This window comes from Pinus tabuliformis, chromosome 5_2 (assembly GCF_031772625.1).
Source record: "Pinus tabuliformis cultivar Carrire ecotype Pingquan chromosome 5_2, CPIR1, whole genome shotgun sequence".
NCBI lineage: Eukaryota > Viridiplantae > Streptophyta > Pinopsida > Pinales > Pinaceae > Pinus > Pinus tabuliformis.
Genome location: NC_142306.1, coordinates 382,421,216 through 382,432,133, shown reverse-complemented (window position 1 = coordinate 382,432,133; position 10,918 = coordinate 382,421,216).

Here is a 10,918-nt window from a genome sequence, read left to right as displayed (position 1 = left end):
AAGAGAATTTTCCTCATATTTCCATAATAGAGGGTATATGGATGTTTTTATCATTTGCTTGTTCAAAATCCTTCAAATTCTATGAAATGGACGTGAGATCTAAAAGAAGAACTAGACATGGAACAACAAAAAGGGTTTGAATTATTTGAAAATAAAGACTTTGTATACAAATTAAAGAAGGCCTTGCATGGATTAAAGCATGCTCGAAAGGAGTTTCTGGAGGTAACCTTTACATGAATATGGACAAATATAATCTACTAATCACATTAGTATAAGTGGATGTTGTAATTTTAGGGAGTAGTAATGATGATATGAATCACAAATTTTCCCAAGATATGTCAAAAGAATTTGAAAATTGTCGATTATTGCATAGTTGTCTTACTTTCTTGGACTTAAAGTAATTCAAATTGAAGAAGGAATGTTCATATCACAAGTAAAATATCTCAGGGATATTGTTAAGTGATTTGGGATGGAATAATGTGTTATTGTGAGCACACCTATGGGTATAGGATACAAATTAAGTAAAGATAATGAATCTCCAATGGTGGGTGCAACTGTTTATACATCAATGATTGGAGGTCCCTTGCATTTGATAGTTGTGTGACTAGATAACATGTAGGAAGTAGGAATGGTGGAAATATTCCAGTCAACCCTAAAGGAATCTCACATGCTATTTCTATAAATAATACTCGGATACCTGAAAGGCACTTTCGATTTTGGACTATGGTACCCTAAGATGACAAACCTTACCTTGGAAACATATATTGATGCATATTGGGAAGGAAGCATTGATGACAGAAAGAGTATGAGTGGGAATGCATTCTTATTAGGAGATTTTCTTGTATCTTATCTTAACAAGAAATACCCATCTATATATCTCCCCACAGTCGAATACAAGTATATAGTAACAAAAAAATACTGTACACAAATCCTAGGTATAAAGGAAGCATTGAAGGATGTTAATATAAAAACACATTAGCCCATTACGGTCTACTGTGACAATACTAGTGCCATTAGTCTCTCAAAAATTTGAGCCATGCATTCAAAGACAAAACATATTACAATATAATAACACTTTCATCAAGAAAAAGTTGCAAATTAGAACATAAAAAGGGAGTGTGTCAACTAAGCGACAAATTGTAGATTTCTTCACAAAACCCCTACCTACAAAATAATTTGAATATCTTCCTCAAAATATGTGGGCAATCTATATTACATCCCATTAGAGAAATAGTTTTCTATTGATGTCAAAGGGGGATAATATTATGGGGGGGAACATCATGATAGGAGGAGCAACATGATGACAAGGGGAGCAACATATGAGGAGATTGTTACCAACAATAACAAAAGGGGATATTGTTGGAATAATTTGTTTTTATTAATGTCAAAGGATGACCTGATGAATATAAGAATGCCATAGATTCAAAGATCACATTAAGACCTTTCTAATGAGCTATATCATGCCTCCTCTCTTCTCTCGAATGATGAGAAATGAAATTTTTGGGTGGCGAAATCATTTTTTGTCCCCCTCTTCATGTCAGCCTACCTTGAGATAAAGTAGAACCCCTAATATAGACTAACAATTCAATGATGGCTCAACGAGTATAAATAAATCACCATTCCTCATCATTTCCTCATTCAAATTGGCCAACAAAGACAATATCAAGGAGATCAGTCTAGATGCAGAGAGTGGAGAAAATTTGGTGTAGCTTAACCTGATAATGTAATATAAATCAAAGCAGAACACTATAATCTACTTCTACTAGAAATTGTGGAAGCTTAAAGATCGAGCTGAACAATATGACTAGAAGAAGAAGAATCAATGGCACAATACACATGAAAATACTTTGGGGAAAGCCTCAACTAAAAACCCCACTATCTGTATTATCATACAAGGTGGAAATACATAGGAATTATACAAAGCCTTAGCTCTCACAGCTAGCTAGCTCTCAGTACAATCCTCACAAATTCTCACAGGCAATCTTGGCTTCTCTCAAGCCTTCCTCTCTGCCATCCAAGCTCCTATTTCCTTGCAATGTTCCTTGTGGATGATTCTCCTGTTACCAAGTGGAACACTCTCTCACTCACTGTCAGAACTGAGCAATCCTCAAGGATTGATGCCTTGACTGCATGCATGAGTTTTCTCTTTGAGAAATCACATACAACTGATAATAAATTGTCCTTGAATTTAATCTCAACTGGGTCTTTCTCAAAATAGACATGCATGAGTTTCTGATGAGGGAATCTTTAATTAACTAGAGTAGCACTAGTTGAGTGCATGCATGCATCAACTAACTATTAACTCACTTTTAGTTCCTCAAACATTTTGGAACTAATTTAACTGGACTTAACTCAGTAAACTGAGTTAACCAATTACAACTCAAATATAATGCAACCTTATCTCCTTAATTTACGGGATAACTCTTGCATGACTTCATAAAGACCTCTAACTTGAATTTCTCTAACTAATTAATTCAAAATAAATTAATTAATTATTTCCAAGTAGTTGTTAAGACTAAATTTGATTTTAATTCACAATTTAATTCAAAGACAAATTAAATTGGAATATTCTTGTTGCCATATTTCAACACTCCCTCTCAATAAGAAAGGGATTATCTCCCACCCCGATCCTGTCTCTATGGAACTTAAATTTACACTTTGACAATGCGTTTGTCAAAATGTCAGCATCTTGCTCCTCTGTCGAAATATACTGCAGCAACATGTTCCTCCTCACTACATCAGCAACTTGCTTTACCTTGTAAATCCAACGAGAACTCACAACTGACTTGTTCTCCTGTCTCATAACCACATCCCAAACACTGTTACGAGCTATGGAGTCATACTCCTCCACCATAGAATCAACCCAAATCGGTTGCTACGCTACTTCCTCAAAGGAAGATGGCTCGGTCTCAACACATTCCCCAGCAAGAGCCATGTATCCAATGTACCTCTGAGGTGACCTTCTCTGTATGCGCAAAGAAGATGGTGCTCCCACATTCTCTCTCACATCCTCCAACAATCTGTCAACTTCTCTTGTGCGCTTCCATCCATCTCTAGAAGACTCTGCTTGAGTGGATGTCTCCACACCTGTAACCTCTACATGTGGCTGCTCTGCATTAGTATGAAGCTCCTCCTCCTTAGGAACCAATAGTTGCTCCACAACCTGTAGTTGGAGCTCACTCTCAAGGGAAACTCACATGGCCTTCTACTCATCAAACTTGAGATCTCTACGAACCACTATCCTCCAACTGGTAGGAAAGTACACCTGATAGTTGTGAGGTGTATTAGTGTACCCCACAAAAATCCCCAACTCTGCTATCGGATCAAGCTTCTTCCATGCATTCTTTGTCAAATGGAAATATGCCAATGAGCCAAAGATCCTGAAGTGACCCACATTTGGTCTCTTGCCAGAGAAAGCTTCCTCTAGTGTCTTCATCCCAAGTATGTGATGCGGGATTCTATTCTACAAATAGACCATTGTGTTGCATGCCTTAGCCCACAAGTGAAGTGGTAGGCCTTGGTCATGCAACATTGCCCATGCATGACCACCCCATTTTTTTGTGGGTTATGAGGTGCCGTCAACTCTCGCGTAATTCCTTCTGCTGCATAGAAGTCCTTAAACTCTTGAGAGACATATTATCCACCATTTTCGCTTCTCAAGGCCTTGATCTTCTTCCCTGACTCTTTCTCAACCAAAGCTTTGAACTCACAAAACTTTGTGAAGGTTTGGTCTTTCTTCTGCATGAAATAAATCTAGCATTTACGAGAATAGTCATTAATGAAATCACATAATACCTTTGGTTTGTTGTGGATGCCATCAAGAATGGTCCACACACATCAGTATGAACTCGCTCTAAGATAGCCTCTGCTCGACTATCTCAATCATGAAAGGAAGACTTGGTGTACTTTCCCAAGGTACAACCTTTGCATGTGTCAACTTGCTCAAATTTAGCTTTAATTGGGAAGTCCTGTTGATATCTGCTACATTATATTGAAAGCCCTATGATGCAAATGGCCCAACCGCGTGTGCCACAACTCGCCAATGTCTTGGCTTTGCACCAATTCTTCTTTTGTACTCAATGCTGCACAATAATCTACCTCTAGTTTATAGAGATTCTTCACTCGAATCCCTATCCTCTTGGTCTAACCTATGGCTATGTGTCTTAAGAATTCCTTTCCTTTACTGAAGAAAACATCGTAGCCTTTGTCCTCCAACATCGCGACCAATACCAAGTTCTTCTTTAGTCCAGGCACATACTTCACATCTGTTAAGGTGAGAGGAGCTCCATGCTCCCTCTAAAAAGAAACCGTGCCCACTCCTGAAACACTATACCTTCCATCGTCACCCATCTCTATGCGCATCTTAAGGTCTTTCTTCTCCAAGACACTGAATAAATTTTTATCACCAACCATGTGGAATGAGGCTCCACTATCAGTGTACCTGACACAACCCATCATTGTGACAACATGCATACGATGAGGGTAAAATCCATTTCAAACTGAGATGCTCATGCATCACCTATCCTTCGAGTATCCCTTCTTGGACTTCTTCGATGGGCAATTAGTTGCATAATGTCCCATCTCGTGACAATTAAAGCATCTCACTTTAGACATGTTGCCTTCTTCCCTCCATGAGAAGAATTCAATTTGGAATGGGAAGCCTTCCCCTTCCCTTTTCTTTCCTTACTTGCTAAGGCCAAATTTTCTACATCATCATTCCTGGATAAAGAACCATCTCGTGTGCTCCTCCTGATCTCCTCCTGCATAAGATTTGACCATAGTTGTTCCCAAACCAACAATTTCTCCCTTCCATTTGCAGAGTCCTGGTAGCTATTCCAACTCTTTGGAAGGCCAAGGAGAGCGAGGATCACCATATCATCATAGGAAGTAGTTATTCCCACACTTATAAGCTCATCTCTGTAGGTGGTGAGCTTGTTCAGATATGTGGAAATAGTATCACCCTTCTCCATCTTGATTCTTCGAAGCTTATCCTTAAGCACCAATTTTCTCTGGTTGCTACTATTCTAGTAAAGGTCATTTAATGTCTTCCACATTGAAAATGGAGTATCCTTACCATGGAGACTCGAGACAATATGGTCTTGAACTCCCTCAAGGATGATCTATCTGACCTTCGCCACACACTTCTTGAACTCAGCCAACTCTTGTGCATTAGTTGAAGCTAGCTTTGGGATTTCTTGATCAATGAATTCCTTCAAGCCATTGTCTTCTAATACAACCTCCATTCTATCTTTCAATGCTATGTAATTTGAGCTACCTTCCAAGGCATACTCGAGTCTCAAGCCATAGAATGCCATTGCCCAACCTTGAAGTATGATATGAATTCGATTTTCACCTGCAACCATGAACTTCAAACTTCGAATTCTCTTCTTAGTATACTGTTCACAACTCCGATACCATGTAGAAAATCTAGTGTAGGTTAACTCGATAATGCTATATAAATCAAAGAAGAATACTATAACCTACTTCTACTATCAATTTGCTGAAGCTTAAAGATCGAGTTGAACAATATAACCAGAAGAAGAAGAATCAATGGCACAATACACATGAAAAAACTTTGGGGAAAGCCTCAGCGAAAAACCCCACTATCTATATTATCATACAAGGTGGAAATACATAGGAATTATACAAAGCCTTAGCTCTCACAGCTAGCCAGCTCTCAGTACAATCCTCACAGATGCTCATAGACAATCTTGGCTTCTCTCAAGCCTTCCTCTCTTCCCTCCAAGCTTCTATTTCCTTGTGTTGTTCCTTGTGGATGATTCTCCTGTTACCAAGTGGAACACTCTCTCACACACTGTCAGAACTGTGCAATCCTCAAGGATTGATGCCTTAACTGCATGCATGAGTTTTCTCTTTGAGAAAACACATACAACTGATAGTACATTGTCCTTGAATTTAATCTCAACTGGGTCTTTCTCATAATAGACATGCATGAGTTTCTAATGAGGGAATCTTTAGTTAACTGGAGTAGCACTAGTTGAGTGCATGCATGCATCACCTGACTGTTAACCCACTTTTAGTTCCTGAAACAATTTGGAACTGATTTAACTAGACTTAACTGAGTAAACTGAGTTAACTAATTACAACTCAAATATAACTCAACCTTATCTCCTTAATTTAAGGGATAACTCTTGCATGACTTGAGAAAGACTTCTAGCTTAAATTTCTCCAACTAATTAATTCAAAATAAATTAATTAATTATTTCCAAGTAGTTGTTAAGATTAAATTCGATTTTAATTCACAATTTAATTCAAGGACAAATTAAATTGGAATACTCTTGTTTCCATATTTCATCATAGAGATAAGGTTCATATCTCAATGAACCAAGAAGAAAATTCAGGGAATTTGTTTGGGTTTTTATCTCCATTTTTTGGATCAAGGTTTATTAACACATATTACAGTCTTCTTGGAGTTGTAAAACTCAAACACTATAGAGAACAAAATTTATTCTTCTCATAAAGAAATATCGACCTTCATTATATTAGACCTCAACTTACACTAGAATAGAACTCGACCTATACTATTAGACCTGAATCACCTGCAATTATAGGACTCCTACAAAATTCAACCCATTGCAAATATCAACCTCGTACAATCGTTGGACTATGGCTCTGACTATGTAGCCTCAAATTATTGCTCAATTGTAGAAAAATTAAAACTCAAGATGTGGCTTCGTTTCCAGAGTAGAATTAGACCAATTTATGAGCACAATTTTTATCAATCTTTGTGGCTAATTTGGTGCAAACTTTAGACTATTTTGATGGAAAACTTGGAACAATTTTATATCAAAATTTAAAAGTGCTTTGGGGCCTCTCTCTTGTAAACAAATTTGATATTCCTTGAGCAACTTTTTTAAGACTCTTGTAGGATCATCTTTAGATAAATTTGTGAAGATTTTTATTGAATCATATTTGTAGCTTTTGTTGAAGAAACCTTTGTAAGCCTTGTTGAAGTAGACTTGAACCCTTCTTGGAGCAAGGGAATTTTGTAGACCTGTTCTGAAGTGTATTTGGAACTTGTTTTGGAGACATCTTATAGAAGTTAATTTTGAATTCTATTTGGAAGGATTAGAGCCTAGGAGAATTAGAGTGCTCATTTTGACCAAGTTGGTGCTTGGATTTGTTCAAGGCGGGAGCCTTGAAGGTATTACAGATTTTGTTGTTCAGGTTGGAGTTTAAGATTTTTTTTATAGGATTAGAGTCCTCAATACCTTCATCAATAATTTTTTTTTTTTTCTTTTATTTTTCTTATGTTATAATATAACTTTTGATACAAATATTAACTAGCATAATATCACAATTGAAAGAAATATTGATTCAACCCCCCTCTCAGTATTTCTAACACTTGGGTTAGCCATGACACTTGGACCATTTTTATTCCATTCCAAATATTCTTCTTATTAACATAAACGTTCACAGTATTTTGTAATGGTAACAGGTCATTATGATAACACACACACACACACACATATATGTAGATATATTACATGGCTTATGCCAAAGTCATATTTCATTAAGTGCTGCAATATACCTTTGGAGTTGGTATATAAATGTTTATGTTATGCTGGGGGATCCCCATGGTACCATTGTGTATTTACTAAGGGATAGTTCTAGATGTATTACCCTTCATGTGACAAAGGCCAGTTAGATTGGAATCTTTAAGGTGTCCCATTCCCTATCACAGAAAATAAGAATGTGGATGATGAATATTATCCTGATAAATTCGATACTAGAAATATGATAATTGCTAGTTAGGGTAACTACCCTCCTCACCCTCATCACCCTCCTCCACCACCTCCATCATTTGAACACTCAGTTCTTGTGAGCGACACTCTACAACTCTAAGAAAAAATTTGAAATACCAAAGCCTCTCTTCTACCTCCGAAAAATAGTAATGATATTTTCCATCAAAAAGGAGGAGGTTTCTGTGAATACTATGCCAAATGCTACAAAAAATTACAGGTTTTTATGTTCAAGGTAATAATTAGGATTGTAGTCATTTATCTGATATTTTCATTTCCTTATCAATTTTTGTAACAAATTTCTCCTCTAGTGACTAATGTTTCTTACTCCTCGGTTTTACATTTCCCAAAATGATTAATTTAAATTCTTTCGTGTTTGTTTTGTGGGGGGGCTCTACTCTCTTTATCTTTCATGGCACTCGTCTACATGATCTACGACTTGAGTTTCAATACCATCGCTAGTTGTTCTTGTATTTGCATGTCCATTGGTCTTTTGAACACTATCAATTTATGATAATTCCCCTCCATTTTCCAGTGTATTTGGTTACTAAATGAAATCCCCTTGTTTTATCACAAGAGAAAGGAATTCCATCCCATCATTTCTAGTTATTGTCAGTTCATACCCTAGTACTTTTTGTCCTTAATTTTTATTTTGTTTATCTTACTTCCCATTGATAAAAATACTAATTTTCTATGTTGGTTCCCTTATGGCATTCAAAAATTCAAGGAATAATATTTTTATCATGGATTTCATATTTTACTCCTCTACACCTTCTAGGTGTTTACCTTTTGGCACAATACTTTCATTCCATGTCTATTCATAGTTTTTTACATTAACTAGATATATTAAATATCTATCATGTTAAGCCCTATCAAATTCCAATTTAATTTAGGTGGAATTACTTTGAATAGCCTAGAGGGATACTACCCAGTGCTATTTACTTTCTTGTATTTTATATGGGCATAGGATTAAATACATAGAGACATAATAGATGAGAACAGTTATTTATTAAGTATTTCCTTTTTACTTAATGTCATAATGTCTCTTTTAGTTTTGTATATGACCATAAGATGCATAAATTCAAGCTCCCTATAAAAACTTTCAAAATCCCAAAAATTTATGTTATAATTGGATTCTTCTAATATGTGTAAATATAATGAACAGTTTTTTCATCATAATGTCTTGGGAATTATGTTTAATTTATTTACATTGATATGTAAATGCGTTCTATGATATGTTCATTGTATTAATAAGGGTTTCTACAATCTTTCTTCTCAATAACATTTATTTTATGGTCTCTTAACTATTTTTTTGACATATATAGACATTAAATTTATGCATAACTGTAGGCATATCTATAAGCTAGGGTATCCTTATATACTCTCGCAACTGAGCTTCCACATCTGATACCGACAAAGCCACTTTTAAAATAGGCAAGGACACCATGCATTCACATGGAATTTACTACTTCGTAAGAAAACTATTTTTCCTGCTACAAGCATATGTGCATGCTAACCTTGTTTCACACTTTAGCACATACATTCTTTACATATTACTTTCTACAATTCTTATATGTGTATATATATGTGTAACTATATATATATATATGTATATATATATATATATATATATATATATATATATATATATATATATATATATATATATATATATATATATATATATATATATATATATATTCTAGATTTTATTCCAATACAACTAAGCTCTCTTCTATTTTATGTTAAGAGAAATAACTCACTCTTTGTAGTAACAGGAATTGATGTTCAACTCCTTGTCCTAGGTTTCCTCATTAATTTTCCTCAAATGTGAGAAGGTTAGGTCAGGTAGATAGACTTAAGGTTCCATTTTTAACACTTCGCCATTCTTCCAACCTTATTTAAACACACACAACACACACACACACACACACACACACACACACACACACAGATATATATATATATATATATATATATATATATATATATATATATATATATATATATATATATTCCACAGAGACTATTAATCATAAAACAATTTCACCATAGTTCATTCATATACAATAGATCTAATAATACCAATCCTAGATTTTTTATACATAATATTTTTGTGAACGTTCTCATTCTTCTTCCTACCTCAATCATAAATTGATCATGAAACTCATATAATTTGCACATAGTCTCAAATAAACTAGATACTTTTTTGAAATTTTTGAAAACAAAATAGGAGTTATAGTCCTCCCAACTGTTGAACTATTATCTTTTTAGTTCCCCGATCTCTGTACTCCTTTCCTATCAGGAATCCAGTCAAAAATATTTCATAGTTTCACCTCTTCAATCCCTAGAAACATCTTAGTAAGTCTACCTACACATGTCTACTCCTTACCTCCCACTAGTACTTTGTATTTAAATTCATATTTCCTTTATCTCCCATAATAATCTTCTCAAATAATATTCCACCGATGACATCTATCTCCAGTCATGATAACTTTTCTAGTCAGAGCAAAAAGGAATCATCCTCCTCTCCCCAAAATGGAGGATTTTATTTCTCTTTGTTTCTTTTATTTACTGGACCATAATTTATTCTAATTATTTCCTAAAAATTGGGATTCTAACTACTCACATGATGGCTCCTCTTATATTTCAAGAAATAGAAATAAGCAATGGAACTGTAACCTTTAAATTCATGAAACTCTATATAAAAAATAATTTCACTAGGGGTACTACATGTTATATTTAGTAATGAGAGGTTGTTTTTGTTATATTCAATAATGAGAATTGAAAGAGAGGATGCCCATAAAACATATATTTAATATTCAATGGAAATTTATTTTCTCATTTCAAAATATGCATATTTAATAATGTAAATGGTATAGTGATATATATTAAATGGATTAGAGCATCTAAATAAGTAACAAGATTGTTACAGTTTGAAGTATATAAATACCAGCCTAGATCCAACTTAACCCCAGATCTATCAAGTGTCGAGAGGGATGAAGTATCTTGGGTTGCAAATCTCTTTTTTTGAGTGCGAAAGTTTAGGAAATGTTTGCAACTCGAGAGATTTGATCCTTCTTGGTGCTTGATAGATCTAGGGTTAAGATGGATCTCGATTGGTTTATATCCATCTTAATAATAAATTTAGCAAT